The following is a 17,604-nucleotide window of genomic DNA, read 5'->3' on the forward strand; positions in this document are numbered from 1 at the left end:
TGGCTATTTTTAGGATTTGGAAAATGTGTCTATTAGAAGGAAAGAGTATTATCTCCACCACTATGAATTGCATACACTCATTTGCATTAGCCATAAAAACTAAACAAAACAAGCAAAAGTGCTTTGAGTTCCATAGTAAATGAATATACTGACGCTGATGTACTAAAAACATCTAACCAAACAATGATAATCAAAGCCTTTTCCAAACTACTAACAATATATATGGTAAAAACAGTCACCTTTGTAAAATTGCTCTGCAGTGCTTTACAGTACTGAACGGAATAAAAGCCTCTCAATGGTGTTCAATTAATCTCCCCCACTATGAAGAATCATCCTCCACTGAAAAAGCTTTTGTACAGAGACAGGTCAAACAACATCTTTAAACATTTGCCACTGAAACTGGCAATTTCCTATAGATTCTGTGTAGTCTCCCAGTGCTATACACTGGTTACTGATACAAAGTACTGTATCTAATGCTTACCAACATTAGTCTGTACAAACCTTGCTGTTAGACATCCAGGAGACTTTTAAGATTGATGTTATTGTATTACTGTTGTGTGGAAAGACAACTGTGTTAATCAGTATTATTTTTTTTTTTTTTGAAAGAAATTAATTAATAAAAGCTTTTTCGATTATAAAAAAAAAAAAAAAGATCTATAGGAAAAAACAAAGTAACAAATAAGTAAGAGTGAAAGCAGCCGGAAAGTTTCTAAATTAGGAAAGAGCTTCCGGTAACTGGGGGGGGGGGGGGGGGGTGGTTATTAAACAAAACAAGAAAGACTATGTGAGAGGCTGGGCTACATCAGTCGTCTGCAATGCAAAAATAGCACAGCGTTAAGCACCTCGCTCTGTACACCCGAAAGAATAGCAGACGAGAGTGATTAAAATAGAACCGCTGACCACTGGAGAGGTGGACATTACCCCTCATTGTGTGCTGGAGAATGGAGAGGAAAAGGGGCTAAAAATAGCAGGCTGCACACCACCACCCCCCAGTCCAGCGTGAAGCACACATACACACAGTGTGACAGGGGGAGGGGTCTGGACCACAGGCTGACAGCTCACACTGATCAAGTTCATGGGAAACATGAGTAGGCCGTAACAAAGCCAGCCCTGCAGGCCTCAGCTCTGGCCACAGATACATTAGTTTACAAACATGTGGGAGGTCTGAGATGTGTTGCACCTGAGCTCAGCGCGGTGTGTGAGAGCATAACGTTTATACAACATGTTATTAAGTAATTATTTAATGCTGCATAAAACGTCCTAAACCATTAGTTATCTTTATAACAGTTGTTGTTTGTTTTGGTTAAACGAATTCACAAAACTTTATATAATGACTTGGCATTATATATCACTAAAGAATAAGATCTGTAGATGATCCTTATGCCTTATGCTGATGTCAGTATTATTAGCTCATCAGCCTCTGGGAGGATATTCATTACAAATTATTTAAATGCAGTTTTATATTTTTTTGTGTCGTAAATTTAAGAAAATTTGGTATTTATTTGTTGTTAAATAAATTGCATTTCAGCTTTCTAGAAACCCTTTTCCCTAATAATACCAGCCTCATGGCTGCCCCTCAATGCAACTCAAAACTGTAACTGTAACTCAAAACTGTAACGGGCAGCAGTGTGGAGTAGTGGTTAGGGCACTGGACTCTTGACCGGAGGGGTTCAATCCCCAGTGGGGGACACTGCTGTTGTACCCTTGAGCAAGGTACTTTACCTAGATTGCTCCAGTAAAAACCCAACTGTATAAATGGGCAATTGTATGTAAAAATAATGTGATGACTGTATAATGTGAAATAATGTATAATGTGATATCTTGTAACAATTGTAAGTCGCCCTGGATAAGGGCGTCTGCTAAGAAATGAATGAATAATAACTGAGCATCCCAAGAATCACATGGCCCTCTGTTTCACAGGGTCATCCACACAGTGTACCTCTATGTACTGTATAGTAGAGTGAGTCAGGATTATTCACTTCTGGACAGCAGTGCACTGTTGGACTCAATTCCTGTTATTATTTCACTGGCTCAGCAGACATTGGGCAGCTGTGTAAGCCTGGAATTCCCCTAAAGTCCCTCTTCACTATTCAAACCACAGAGAGTTTGAATGAACTAGAAAAAGAGTGGTTTAGAAAAGGCCTTGTTTTAGACTGAGATCAAACACAAACACACACTTCTTTTTTCCATGTTCCCTAGCTGACCTTTCACTGCACTGCTAAGCCAGATGACTCATTGTAGCTTCAGTACAGGGACAAGCAGAGCTTCAGCATCCAGTGTGAGGCCCAGACGAGAATAATAGTCAAAAGGTTAACATAAACACAGGTGATAAACTGGCTATTAACTGACAAAAACTTCAATATAACTGAGAAGGAATTTGACTGCTCTGTATCTTTTATTTGTTGATTAAATGTCTGGGAGAGGTGGATACAGATAATGTAATTAAATAATACAGGGATGGGGTGCTTGTAGGTAAGTCTAAAAAGGTGTCACTTGTTACTGTAGGTTTCCCGAGAGGGATACGTTTGATGTAATGGATCCGGACATTCTGACTGGACAGAAATAACGCTGAACTGCAATACAGGCAGAAGGCGTGGTGGTGGTGGGGGGGGGGTGTTACACTCTGTGAGGTCAGTTTTAATATAATTGAATACATCATGTGTACGGTGTCTCTTATTGTTATAAGAAATGTCTTCTCGTGCAGTTTGGGCGAGAGGGTCTGGCTGCTTAAAATGATTCCTGTTATAATAACACACTCTACATACCGTAATGAATCTCCTCCTAGTTAGTAATATTGAGATCAGCATAAGACCCGTACTTCCCTCTCGACTGCAGAGCTTTGAACCATATGGTTTGCGCTTTGCGTCCAGCCCTTGTCTTTCCATTAAATTAAATTGTCTGAGGTGCCGTTTCATTACAATATGATGGATAACTTATTATAAATCACACAAATAAAAGTACTCATGATTTTGACAAATTCTTACCAGTGATTGGTTGATTAATGTATAAAGACACTATTAAAATAGTTCAGTTACAGTTCCTAGCAGCGCAATTAACAGTGGAAATTAATACAATAGTATCCCGCCATGCACTGTATTTTATGTTTACAACCTTGCAAATGCCCATGCCCACGGAAGACATAGAGCTTAGAATGAACATTATGGCTTTGCGCATTTCGTTTTGAACTCTACATAGCCTCAAATCATATACAGTGAGGCTGTACTGATAGTCGTTCTCAACTCCTTCAGACACCTGTTCTGAATATTTGCAATGTCCACGCACCACAAATATCAAAGAGCATTTTGGGATATTGGAGGCTACACAAAAAACCACACTACCTGATGTGACCAAATTTAGAACTGAACTTGAGACGACCCCCTGAGGTGGTCTTGAGTCCAGTTCTCAAGTCCTTTTAATTAAGCCAGTTTAAAAGCAACTAATGTGATTTAAATGTATAGTGTGGACAGGGCCTAAAAATCACCCCTAGGGGTGGATTAATTTAGAGTTAAAGAACAAACAAACAGGCAGGAGGAAGGTTTATTTTGTAACGCTTAACTCCAAGTCTATGAGATTACCACCTCCTGTGACACACTAGCAACCTACTTGATGATGATATTCCTTGCGCTGTTTTCTGATATCAACAAAAGCATCAATCCATTTTGTAATTAAGCACGAGCTAAAATAAAATGTGCAGAAATTACTACAACCTCATAGAGGAGATTGACTAATGGTCTAACTTCGGCAGCTTGTTATATAATTTGTTTTTCTAAATTAAAACAATTATTTTATAGAGGATTAAAAGTGCCCTACAGACAGGCATAGTTATGAGACAGTAAGTTGCTCTCTTTGCATCTTGGTAAATCAGACCATTATAATTAAATGTTTATTACAGCAGGGCTGTATGCGTGGGGTTGTCTGTTAATTACATCCCATAGCAATCTCAGAAAAAAAAAAAATAACACAATACAAAAAAAATGTAAAATCAAGTACATATTAGTTTTATATCCTAGATAAATCCTTGATCAAACTTAACATCACTGCTTCATTCTATCGATAGCAAATGCCTGCATATTATTATTATTTGTTTATTTAGCAGACGCCTTTATCCAAGGCGACTTAAAGAGACTAGGGTGTGTGAACTGTGCATCAGCTGCAAAGTCACTTACAATTACATCTCACCCGAAAGACGGAGCACAAGGAGGTTAAGTGACTTGCTCAGGGTCACACAATGAGTCAGTGGCTGAGGTGGGATTTGAACCAGGGACTTCCTGGTTACAAGCCCTTTGCTTTAGCCACTGGACCACACAGCTCATATAATTTGCAAGGGTTATATTCTGTAGTAACAACATTTACAAAAACTTGTTTTTAGACCAAATTTAATGTGCGGTTCCAAATTGTTACTGTGGGGTCTTCGGACCCCGTTATTCCTCTCTAAAACACCCTGGTTATACACCCTCACCCGTGCTACGGTCTTAAATAAGTTATTGGTCTTAAATGTGAATCAAGTTATAATTCTAAAAGCACTGGCTACAGACTACCTTAGGACTTGTTTTAAACAGGGGTTCTGGAATCTGCTGCTCTTCAATTGTAATTATTTTATTAATAACTGGTTTTGCATTTCCTGGCTGCACCACCTTTCGAATGATGCTGTTTTAAAATGCTTGTTGCTGGTACAGTATAAACACACACAGTAATGGTAACCGAGTCTGTGCTACTGCTGCTATCAAAATGAACTGAAACGTATCACATCACTTTGGCGCTGTAGGAACTGACCCATCTGCCTTTGTTAAACAGAGGTTAAAGCTTCCAGGCCTGGTTGTAATCTGTTGCTGGGAGCCAGCCCTGTGGACAGACTGAGGTCCTCAGTATCCCCTGCTGTTGATACTGTTTCCCATCCCTCTTGGCCACTCCTTCCTCTCCAGAATGTGGGAAGGGAGAGTTAGGATGAAGGGAAGTGATTCAGCAGCTGTTTACTGAAGCCTTCCAAGAAAGGAAATACAAAACAGCATCTAGAGGACTGAGGATTGAAAATGATATGGAGAATAGATCCAAAACTATTTAAAAGTTGAAAGAAAAAATGAAGACTGTAGTCATAAGGATTCCTGAGACACATTGAATTTCCAAATTGAAAACATTCAGTACTGTAGAGCAGTTGGTGTATAGGAAGGGAAGAAACCTACCACACATTAATTTAGTTTTGGATGGGCTGAATTTATGTCAGAGACGAAGTATAGAGAAAAAAATAAAGGGAAAGTGTGAACTCTAGAACTAGCCTTTGTCAGCGAAAAAGGAACTGTACAGTACATGGTAAGAGGAAATGGCACAGTTCTCAGTAAGTTTGCTCTCTGATCATCTATAGAGCAACACGTTGAAATGAAAGAACATGGAGAGTACCAATCAATGGCAATACCGGTTGGAAGGGACATTTTTTATTGCCGTACCTAGGCCATAAAACAAGCAAATGCAACTGATTCGTCAAGTAAATGTGACCGTTCCTTAAACGTAACTCAATACCTACCGCTGTGGAAACTGGGATTTGTATTTCTTTGTTGAGTTTAATCCCATATAACACCTTGCCCAGGACTACGATCCCACAATGCACTGCAGAGATGACACATTTCTAAAGAAAATGAAATAAAAATGATTTCAAATCAAAAGTATTACAGAACATGGAAAAGTTGGAGGCTAACATGGAGAAGTTTAAATTGCACGGTACTTTATTTAATACTAGATACAGCAGAGACTAGCTCATTTATAACTAAATCCAAGATTGCAGGAATGACTGTAGATAAGTACAATAGGTGCCCCACGGTTACGCAGCATCTCACTGACACAATTACCAACTTAGACATTTAAAAATAGGAGTAAAGAGTGCCAGTGAAGAGATGTCTTTAACAGACAGCTGCCCTGGCAAGGTCAGAAGGGATAGCTGATAATCCCATTGAGATATATGAGCTTTATAATAGGGAGATACTGTAATAAAAAATAAAAAAAAACCAACACAATAGAATAATATTTCAACCAACAATAATATTATTATTATTTGTTTATTTAGCAGACGCCTTTATCCAAGGCGACTTAGAGACTAGGGTGTCTGAACTATGCATCAGCTGCAGAGTCACTTACAACTACGTCTCACCTGAAAGACGGAGCACAAGGAGGTTAAGTGACTTGCTCAGGGTCACACAATGAGTAAGTGGCTGAGGTGGGATTTGAACCAGGGACTTCCTGGTTACAAGCCCTTTTCTTTAGCCACTGGACCACACAGCCTCCTATCTCTAGACTTAATGGGGGTAATATCGTTTTTACCCCCATACTCATGAGGGATAACCTCTCAAAGTATCCTTGATGCATCGTTTAGTTTAGGTATCGGAAATAAATATGCGCAAGCTTATGCATGAATAACCATAAGAATGTGATTTACCATGCCATTTTAATAACACAGGAATGACCATAAGAATTTGATTTACCATGTCATTTTTAAACATGTAATTGATAACTGATTAGCTGTTATCTTTGGATGACCTGTAATCTATTAATGGTCAATTGTTTAGGGTTCATAAATGTATGATACATTCATTGCTGAGCTTTGCAACTCACTAAGTAACGCAAACTGTTAACATCCCTTCTGATACACTTCATGAACCCACTCAGCTCAGCTCTTGGACTTGCACTTTCTACAGGAACAGTGTGCTTCCTCCTATTTACAGGCTGAAGAGATTTTGATCACTAGAATTTATCCATAAAGGAAACTAGTAGTCTTTGCAAATGCGTCATCCGCTTTTAGAATGTGTGACCAGTCTAGCATTTTCTGAAATGAAACTGCTCTCCTCTTAACTGCATACAGAAAATGTCCAGATGGTGTAGAGAGTAAGTTTGTGCTAAAACAGATTTTGGTAACTGTTTAAAATGCTTATGCATATTAATTATTTTAAATCTGTTTTAGCACAGACTATTAATAGCATAATTAATAACATGTTTATAGATTGTATAGAACCACTCATAATGGATCCCTAAACTAAAGTGTTAGCCTGATTTTAACCTCCGATCATTTTTCACATATCACTAGTTTCCTCCCCAGAAAATCAACAATAATCTACAAGTTTTCTACTGCACTGGGCCAAGGTTAGGACAGATTACCAAGTGTATTACAAAAAGTCTTGACCCCCAAAAGACTAGACAGCATGAATAAAGTAAAATACCTTCAACAGACGATTACAGAAGGGGTTCAACAAAAATGCATGTTCCAGTATTTTCAGATTGTGTCTATATAATTTTACTGACACTTTAAATGTTACATTTTCCCCCGTTTTCTTGTCAACGTGTTACATTGCCAGGGAGCAGAAAACATCTGACAGCCTATGAAATAGCATACAATTAGGACTGCTGACAGGTGACAACTGTGCCTGAAAACAGGTTCTGATTGCTCTCCACTGCTGTGCAATTAGACAGGTGTTTTATATATTAGGGAGACTTTGTGTGAAACCCCCTATTGAGAAAGGGGTTAACAAAAAGACATTGAAATATCTCAAGCACAGGGTGAAATCACCTGGAAGAGAGTCTTCCAAATATCTAAGTAGACTCACATAATTCAATATACTGACACTCTGCAGAACCTGTCCCTTTTTACTGAAGGTCTATATTTGCTGTAGCATTAAACTGTCTAGATATGGCTTGTTGTGGAGCACCCCAAAGCCACTGGGTCTCACTTACCATCTAAATATATATTTATATACAATTTAAACAAATGAGATTGTGGTCGCGGGCGGTCCTGTTAAAGCAGTAAATTAGGATTTAAAAAAAAAAAAAAAAAAAAAAAAAAAAAAAAAGTTTGCTACCAAAACAGCTACTGTATTATAATCACTGCCGACCACATTTGTCAAAGAAGTTAATCAGAAAGATGTGTCGTATGGTTGATTTGTATAGTAATTTATAATCCATGTTTAAATACATATTTGTTATGTATTTCATATCTAGAACATAACCAACATGGTTGTTTGGTATTAAATATACTACACCAAAAAGTTATGAAGCTGACCAAAAAATGTTTTTGACTTTTTTTTTGTTTGAGTAGGTGACAATCAACAATGGGATCAAACATAAAACTGCTGTCTTGTTGTACAACATATGGGACATGAACTTTGGTTCCCACAGCCTGTTAGTCCATAAATACCAGCCTGAACCACTTCCAAATGAATTGTTTAGAATGGAATATTTAAAACTCCTGCTTCTCTTCAAACATATTCTAATATTAATGGAATGTGTGCTGATGTGTATTGTAAACATGTGTATGTGTGTATGTATATGTTTATAAATGCAATACATGCTAAACATAGTTACTTCTTTTTTATTTAAACACAGTCATGGTAAACTGGTGATAGCATCTGTTTTCCAACAGTAAAACAGAAACACATTGAGTCTTACTAACCAGCAGTGATATCATGGAGCACAGGAAGTGACAACACTTCCTCTGTTGTCAACTCTGGTAATTAAAGTGAAGCCACAGGACTAAAATAGCAGATGAAGATGCAAAATAATCGGTTATAGTTCTTTCTTTCTTTCTTTCTTTCTTTCTTTCTTTTGGTTTATTAAAATATCTTTCTTTCTGGTGAGTATTAAAACTTACTTGAGGATTTTTCCCAGGTTGAAAACATGAAGTTTACTTTCCAAGCAAAGAAAGGCTACTCACAAACTGTAAACCACAGATTAGAATAACATTTTTTTTTATCATATTCAAATGCTGGGGGGGGAAATAAACAAATAAGAACAGGCCGTAGTAGTGTGTCCCTGGAACTTTCCATGTCATACTAATAACTGTATAAAACTGGTAAATAATGGTATTCGTTGTATTATTTTTCATTAAAAAAATGTTATACAGACACAAAGTAACATATTTGCTGTATGTCACTGTAAAGGCTAGCAGTGGGGTATAACTAGAGCCCCTTTCACATTGGCACTTCTATCCGGGTCACAATCCCGCGTAGTGTGAAACCATGTACCTGGGTCGTATCCGGGTCGCAGGATGTGGGTTGAAACCCTTTGACCCGGGTTGAGCGAGACTAAATGCATGACTGAAAATAACTTGTTGTACAGGCTGGGGAATTTCTTAAACACAACTAAAGCAACTAAAGCAAACGATGGTATATAAAAATGTCCAAAGCCATTCAGCAAGGGCCTCCATTTCAAAGGGTACAGGCCAGACTTTCCTAAAGTCTGTCACCATGGTCCTTTCAACATGCCTTCCTTACAATTACTGAAGTCTGTTTGAACTGACTGTATAGACAACAGCTTGTTGATGGAACGATTTTATAGAAAAGCGGACTTACATACATTTAAGAGAATCCCTATTGTACATGAAACATGCTTTTATTTATTGACAAATCATACATTCACGGCCGCCCAATTGAGAATCATATGAAAATCAAAAAGCTGCTCCTAATGTTATAAATATCTTGAACAAATTCACCTCGGAGAGGGAAAGTGAAAACTGCTGCAGCAAACATATTTCCCAAAGTTGTTATGATGCATGAATAATACATCTCACATGAAAACATGAATGTATTTTCCATTTCTTGTATATCAATGTAAAAAAATAATCATGCGGCAAAGTGGGTGGGGTGGGGATGTGGGTGGTGGGGGCATGCAGGCTTAGTTGGTTACATGTGTTTCCTTATACAGGTTCTTTTAATTGACACAAAGTTGAAGTCTTATCGGCTTGCATGGATTACTGCCAGCCTGGCCATACCAATGTTCAGTGAGTGAAGATGGTCAGTCCTGTATCACTTGATTAGCATTTGGATCAATCTATCCAGGGTCCACTCTATTGAACCATAGCTGGAGGTATGCCTGCATCTTCTCAATTCTATTGACTATGACACTGTGAGAAACTATGGTGCCCATCCTCCAGCTGCAGTTTTAAACAAGTGTTGTCAGACTGGGTTAACATTCTTGACCACTGTAAGTCTGCTTTATATACATAGAACATATGTTTTATGACAGAGCGTGGATAATTTTGACATGTCCACATACGTGAGGCAAGATAAATATTCCCACTGCAGATTACATCAATTAAAATAGCCAGCTGGCTCAACTTTATTTTTTTCCAGCTTACATTATCAATCTGAGATATCTGTTTTGTTGTGTGTGTGTTTTTTATTCCCCTGCTTATAACTTTTAAAAACAGTGCTACTTTATTTCAACATTTATAATATAAAAATATATATATATATATACAGTATGATTGCAAAAATGATCAATATTAAGTCGCTAAAAAAGACAAATATACATTATTTTTTAATACAGATATACACCACTTGAATTATAGGCTTAACCAGAAATGGAAAATTGAATTGTCTTTCATTTATTTTTGGCTCTCCATTTTAATTTTCATAACGATGACAACAATTGCTATTTCTAAGTGTTTTGTGGAGGAAAGGGTTAAACACCTCAATATTCCGAAGCTCCTTCACATCCCCAAATAATATAATGGGCACCTGCTCTACAGGAATCAAGACAGCTACCAGAAACAGTGAGTTACATGCGATCATACACATGCATGTACATATTGCTTTGTTACAGGACAATTGATTATAAAGCTATCTATAGGTGAAAATAAAAAGAAATGAATACGTGAGCCACCGAATGATGAGGGGCTACATGAGAGAGTGAAATTACAGCTCGTCTTGTGGCTTATTTTTCCTGCTGCCATCTGGCCAGCGTTTGACTGCCGGCCAAATCTATGAGAAAAGAAATGGGGAATTCCAGGCCAGAATGTAAAACTGTCTGAAAGAAGCAGGAATAGGAGCAGACGCACAACCAGGGAGCTGATTCTTCACTGCCGCCCAGTCTAGACCGGCTCATGAAAAAGAGAAGAACCAAATCAATTTAAATTGTTGTTTGTCTGTGAGAATCACAGTCCAAACAGACATGTTTATTATGAATACAGTATGCGTAGTAACTGCCAACGTGACAGACTTTGCTTTCTTACAGATTAACTTTATATAGACTTTCTAGAAGGATTAATCTCTAGACATGAAGGACTGGGCACTTCATTATCGTCAAAAACGTATGGGCATCACCCGTTATTTTAAAGTGTGGTTTTGTATTATTGGAATCTATTCAGAAAACTTTAATGACAGCACTGAGGAGTGTTTTGTTAGGGCTGTTTTTTGTCCATTTTTGTTTGGAAGAGGTACTTAACGTTAATGACAGAGCTTTGATATTATGGTCCTATGCTGGGCACTGGTCCTTACTACCTACAACTTGTTTTGTTAAGCTTATTTCACTGTCTTTAATGTACCTTCCAAGATTTACTGAAACAATACATTTATAAGAGTCAATTAATGGTCACCTGATGACCTGAACAAAGTGGTCTCCTTATAAGCCACTAACATTAATACAAGGGAATGAGGCTCCTTGGATAAACAGTTTAGTCCCTTCACTGGGTGAAATAGGGTTCAGTGAATCATGCAAGGAAATTTCTTTGCAAAACATGATGACCTTTTTTTCCACAGGGTGTCATATAAGAGATTATTGAGCACAGAGAGAACGAGAAACCCCAGAAGGCTAAATTGTGTTTTTATTATTATTATTATTATTATTATTATTATTATTATTATTACAGCTGTATTTGCTGGAACTCCTGTGAATTTGCAGCCAATATTTAACATAATCTGAAAAGGTTACAGTCTTGCATAGGTTTGTAACTGTGTATTTCCTACCTGTCTGCGAGAATGACAGTAGTATGGGATGACTGCCTTCATATAGTATACAGATCAAAGCTAACAGAACCAGGATTGTCAGATGCAGTTTTCTGCTTTTCGCCCACAGCTGATCTTTAACCAGCGTGTTCATGCTCCTGGTCACTGGTTGGGAAAGGCATATCAGTCCACATCAGTGCACTTAATACCAGTCAAGGGTCACTGACTGGAGAACAACCAGTCAGCTGCTACTTCAGGAGACTGGAACGGTGTGGATGAATCCGTAGTCATTTCTGTAGCACTAGACGCCTACAGTACTGCATCGATACTGAATTACAATCTATGATGGGCCACCATTGGGACTTGAATAACAATAACAAGACGTATTGCCATTTCATAGTTCGGAATTGCCTTGGATAACCTTTTTTAGGAAAAAGTAACATGATTAATCTGTCACAGACAACAAATTGGTAACACCCCTTTGTTTTTTTTACAGGGTGCAACAACAACAGCGTCTACAGGCAAAGTAGTTCATTTCAAGGATGGCAGCTTCTTAATGATGCTCTGTTTTCTATAAGGGTTTCAACCTACAGGCAGTTTCTAAGCATTTCAAAATGGCAGGCCGCCCCTCCCCAGGCTAGACCAAGGAGACAGCAGTGTCAATACGTTTGGGACGTAGTCTCCGACAAAGCAAACTGTATTTAATGGAAGAGTGTGCTCATAATAAAACACATCTATCTGAAAGACCAGATATATTTGTTAACTGTGATGGACAATTGCTTTTTTTTCACATTGTTATTGGCACACGCTTGTTGGGCACATATGATAAAGAAACGCTTTGCTCTTTGAGCACTTTACACTTTTAAAAGGTTCTGCTGAACAAATATTTATTTTAAAAAAGCCTTGAACACAGTCAGCTCCCTTAAATCAATTTTAAAGTGTAAAAAGAAATGTTCAAACATCAAAATAAAAGCTGGCACACATCAAGGAGGATTTGTACATAGACTGCCTCGAACCCCCCCCCCCCCCCCCTTTAAATAATCTGTATAGGAGGTGGAAGGCAGAAAAACCTCAGAAACCTTGATGTCTGAATAATGTGAGTTCAGCATTGAGCAGGTTTTAGTGTGGGTCCAAAGACTGAGCACAAAAACCCTAGCAACACTGAATAAAGGAATACATAATGCAAAAAAAAAAAACAGTTTGTATTCTTTGTCATGCAAATTGGCAAGAGCCCTGCCACAGTAAGACATTCAACTAATACAGTCCACGCTTATATAATACCTTCTGTGCTAAGCATCCCCCTACACACACTTCCAGACTATTGGTGGTCCTACTGTACTTCCCCCTTCATCCGCAGGACTTTGGTGCTGCTGTGGAACTCCCAGTCTCTGAGGTACAGATGTAGTGTATCCAAGACCTGTCAGCACAGCAGCTTTGTGCACAACTTGGATACAGACCAGGGCTGCCCAACAGATGACTCTTGAGTCATACATGTGGCTTTTTTGATTTAGGGGTAGAGTATCCCAATTAAGGCTGTTAAGGAGTTCAAAAGGAATGCAAGGGAAATTGGTCGTCTTTGGTGGAAAACTACAGTCAACATACACAAATCTAATGTAACATCTATTGCTGAAAGCAGTATCTTAGTTTAATCTGTCCGCAAAGTTTACATTTTATTTAGGTTGTGTTTGCCATTTTCCTTTTTTTTTTTTAAAGAGCCCACTGATTGTCTTGGCGTGGCTTCTTTAGTTAAAAAAGTTGGACAGTCCTGATGCAGTGTGCTGGACCACTCCATCTCACAGGGAATGCGTACGAAGTGGGAAAATAATGACTTACCAAAGACAGTATTTGTGGCTACAAGTCTGAACTGCCAGATGATGAACAATAAATGATCCTGATTTATTATGTGTGGGAGTTGACAGGTACATCTCTGCGTGTATACACACAACTGCAGGGCAGGTACAGTTTACTACATACAGTAAGTGCTGCTCAGCCTCCTTATTTATTTACCCTGGACAAAGCTCTTTGAGATGTCAAGTCTTGTTTTCAAAAGTGTCCTGAAGGTAAACAGAAATACTGGTTCACTCGTTAGCTCTCTCAGCACTGCTCTGAACATTTCTCTCAGTTCCAGGTCCTGCTAGACAGAGTGAAACTGGCGGAACGGTGTGGGTGGAAACAGGAGAGAAAGGGCTTTCTGTTTATGTCGCCACAGCAATCTTGTGAGTGATCGAGGCACACCCAGCCTCCACCTTTAGACAGACAACAGTACTTAGTTAGCACTGGTAGAAGTGTAGTATACAGGGAAATGTTCTCCTGCTAAACAAAAACACTTGGGATTATAGCTTACTGCAGGACCTTTCTGTAGTTTTCCTGGTTTAAAACTGAAAAATGTAAATGTTATACTTGCCAGTTCCCCTTGCTTAGTTCCTCTTTCCAAGTTACCAGAGCTCAAATCTGACCAGACTTTACGTTTCTGTATAATGCAACGTCCAGGTTAAGTTATTGTTAAGATCACTTCTTAAGTGTTTCTATATTGGCATCTAAAGAAATCCATCAAATGTGTCTGTGTCACAATGATATTATCAGCATGGAGCAGACGCATTAGAAGGAAACATAACCCTGTTAATCTGTTCAGCATAACGTGGAAGTGCCACCCTGCTTTATACAAGTGCTGGCATTAAACAGCCTCGACACATTTGTTTTTTTAAAGAAAATTTGAAATTTGGGAAGTGAAAGGATTCCTATGAGGATGTAACAAAAGCATCACTTTAAACAGCAATGCTTCTGTGACGGACAAGAGGCATTGGGTGACAGAGGCCGGGCTGTGCAAACGCTGTCTCTTAACATCACCCAGCAGTGACAGCACACTAATTCTCTTCTTTTTCATTTATTCTAGGCTACCCAGGGTGGAAACAGAAGCTCTGAGCGTAGTATAGCCATCAGCACAACAGCAAACCTCACAAATATGTGTTTTATTTATTAATTTTTTGTGATAACCGTACACCAGGAAGCACTCGAGAAAATAGATCATCTTATCTGCAGAAAAAGCCCTCACAAAATAATAATTTTCAATGCAATGACATCAATCCGCAAAGCCTTTTGCATCTACCCCGGTAGCAGGTGTTGTTAACACACCTGCAGTAGTTTATTAGGAAGTGTTCCCAAGTACTGCAAGAACCTGAATATAAATTCACAGAATCGAATTATCTGGTATTACATTAAACAACGATGAATGAGGTTTGGGCCTTATTCTGTTTGTTTGTTATTCGATTCCCTCACACTGCTGCCTTGGAGTTCATGCAGTAGCTGTGATTAGATTAGAAGCTTGGGTTTATTGACTTCTTTCACACTGGAACACAGAGAACACACAGAGACACTCCAGACTGGGGTTCCTGCAGGTCTTTCTCAGGGGTACAGCCAATTAGAATCATATTCCTGCCGCTAGCCAGCCTTGACCGCAACGTTACTCCACCCCGCCAGCTGTAGTTGTTTTCTAATCATTCCCAACATGTATTTGTCAGTTTCATTGAAAAGAGGGAAAAGCTTGATGAAGAGAATACTGTTAAGTGGCTGAGGAATGTGGCCGATTGTGATGTCACCATTTTAAATCGACTTTGCAGTTGAATGGAATTCCAAAAGGTGCCTCAGCTATGTTTTGTTTTAAGCAATTGACATCAAGGGTGCTGATAGGGAGAATACAGCAAACTGAAAGTGGCACGGTTGATGTCATGAATAGGGTTTCTCTGTGACGTGGAATACAGAAGACAAAACGTGCACTCTATGACTGAAAGATCCTGAGTAGTCTACAATATTTATGATGCAAGACATTGCAATAATAAAAAGAGGTTTTGTTTTTGTTCAATGTGGGGAATTTAAAGAGCAAATATAAGTTACCTTAACAAATGTTCTTCTTGTTAGATTCACTTTGTATGTATCTGTTTCAGTCATCATATTCTGGTGACTTTTTAAAACTCAGTAGTTTAAAACACACCTGTGGCCTAAATAACACCAACACTATGGTGTACCAGCTGTACTTAGTGAGAAGAAGGCTTGAGTTCTCTTCAGAGACAACAGGAGTGCTTAAAAGTTTTAAAACATTACCAAGATATGATGACTGAAATGATACACAGCTGGTTTCACAGACCCTTAGCACTAATCTTGAAACTACCTTATGTAATTTAACATTAGGTAGACCAAGACTAGTGCTAATCAGGGGCTGTGAAACCAGCAGATATAGTATAAGACATTCAGAACAGCAAGAAGACATAATTTAAGATATTTTAGACCTGCACCAAGTGTGTCTTTAAAACAGCATGGCAATAATCTCGTCTACATTTAAAAGTAAAACAAAATAAGTACAGTAGTTGTAAGTAATGTGATAATTCTACTTTTAATGGGGTGAGACAACATTTTCAAAAGCAGCTGCAATTAATTCTGCACAGCAAAGTGTTCTACTGGAGCGTGGGTGTGAGGGAATGCTAATCCCACGATGTGACACTGAAGCATGATTAAATATTAGTACAGGGAGACTGAAGACCAGGAGGGGGTGTTGCAGTGTGTAGGTGAAGGAGAAAGCCAAAATTATTGTATTTACACCTCCGACAGCAACAAAACAAGGGCTTTTCTCTAGCGTGGGAAGAGTGATTGAAAACACAAAAGTTAATGCTGTGAGTCGTGCCAGTGGCGAAGTTGGTCAATCACAAAAATACATCACGTTACACAAGTGAAATTTTCTTTGCTGTCAGTGTGGAGTGTATTTTGTGTCTTTTTTTTCGGGGGGGGGGGGGGGGGGGTATTTTTTTTATTACCTATGTTAACATGTTTGCATTTATTGAACATTCACAGTTGAATGGTACATTTAATAAAACAATTAGGTCTCTATTGTGAAGTGTGGAAGCAAATAAAGTCATAGAAGGTGCAAAACCAGCACTATGTACTCAATAATGCAACTGCTCTTTTGTGCAACTAAGTTGTTTCTTGGTAGTTTTTATACCTAGGCACTTTTTTTATTTTTTCTATTTGATCTTCTCGTCTTTTTTATACCAAGTGCAGTGAATTCTTTGTGCAAGTTTAATTGGTGGCAGGCCAGACACTTTTTACACACACTCCATTCTATAAGCATAACAATGGAAATACCCACGTCCATAGACTCGACTTTCATATCTCAAGTATTGTTCTTGGTTTGTGAATGTTTTTGTACGTGTTGTTTAATTCTGGTTTGGTCATTGTGGCTGCATGTTTATTATGTATTTATGTATGTAATTAGTGCTATATAAACACAGTCAGCGTAGTATTTGTATCGTTTAACGCGTCGGATAAAAATATACACAACTATACACCCCACCTAAAGCTGCATTTACACTGTATACGACGGTTGGTCTGAAAAGCACTCTTTCAGGAACACAGAAGTTACCTGTGCTGCGACCGTCCATTGTGAGCTCGAGATCTATTGACTCATCTGTGAGATTTGCGGCGGAGCACCAAAAAAACAGAAACAAATATGAGCATGCCCAGTACAATCTCACTGCGTCTGTGCATTTACCTGGCATTTTTCCAGTACAGGAAACAGCAAGCAGCCAGTTACAGAGACTTCCAGAAGCCAGCCACAAGGATGATGATGACCGATCAATATATTTAACACATTTCAGTTTGCATGTCTGCAGTGGTTACAAGTTATAGAAAATAAATAATACAACAGTAACGATGTACAAAATATGATGCACGTTGGCTCCGGAGGCAGCAGCGAGCCTATTTACACTGAGATTCCCTGCTTTTCTACTTTGCATCACCAGGAGCACCCCCACCTCCCCCAGCAACAGCATATTGCAGCATTTTTAAAAATAACGATTGAATAAGGGAACCCAACCCACGAGGATCGAACCCAGGAAACCCCTGCAGGAAGGTGTAA

General features: G+C 38.6%; 1 long non-coding RNA gene across 1 annotated transcript in view; it reads left to right on the forward strand.

The window, feature by feature from the left end:
• Positions 1-12,462, forward strand: part of LOC131699645 (uncharacterized) — a 19,477-nt gene extending 7,015 nt beyond the window's left edge. The window contains exon 2 of the long non-coding RNA XR_009308240.1: positions 12,196-12,462. This is a non-coding gene — a long non-coding RNA (uncharacterized LOC131699645). The remainder of the gene's footprint in view (positions 1-12,195) is intronic.
• Positions 12,463-17,604: the final 5,142 nt, after the last annotated feature.

This window comes from Acipenser ruthenus, chromosome 23 (assembly GCF_902713425.1).
Source record: "Acipenser ruthenus chromosome 23, fAciRut3.2 maternal haplotype, whole genome shotgun sequence".
Classification (NCBI taxonomy): domain Eukaryota; kingdom Metazoa; phylum Chordata; class Actinopteri; order Acipenseriformes; family Acipenseridae; genus Acipenser; species Acipenser ruthenus.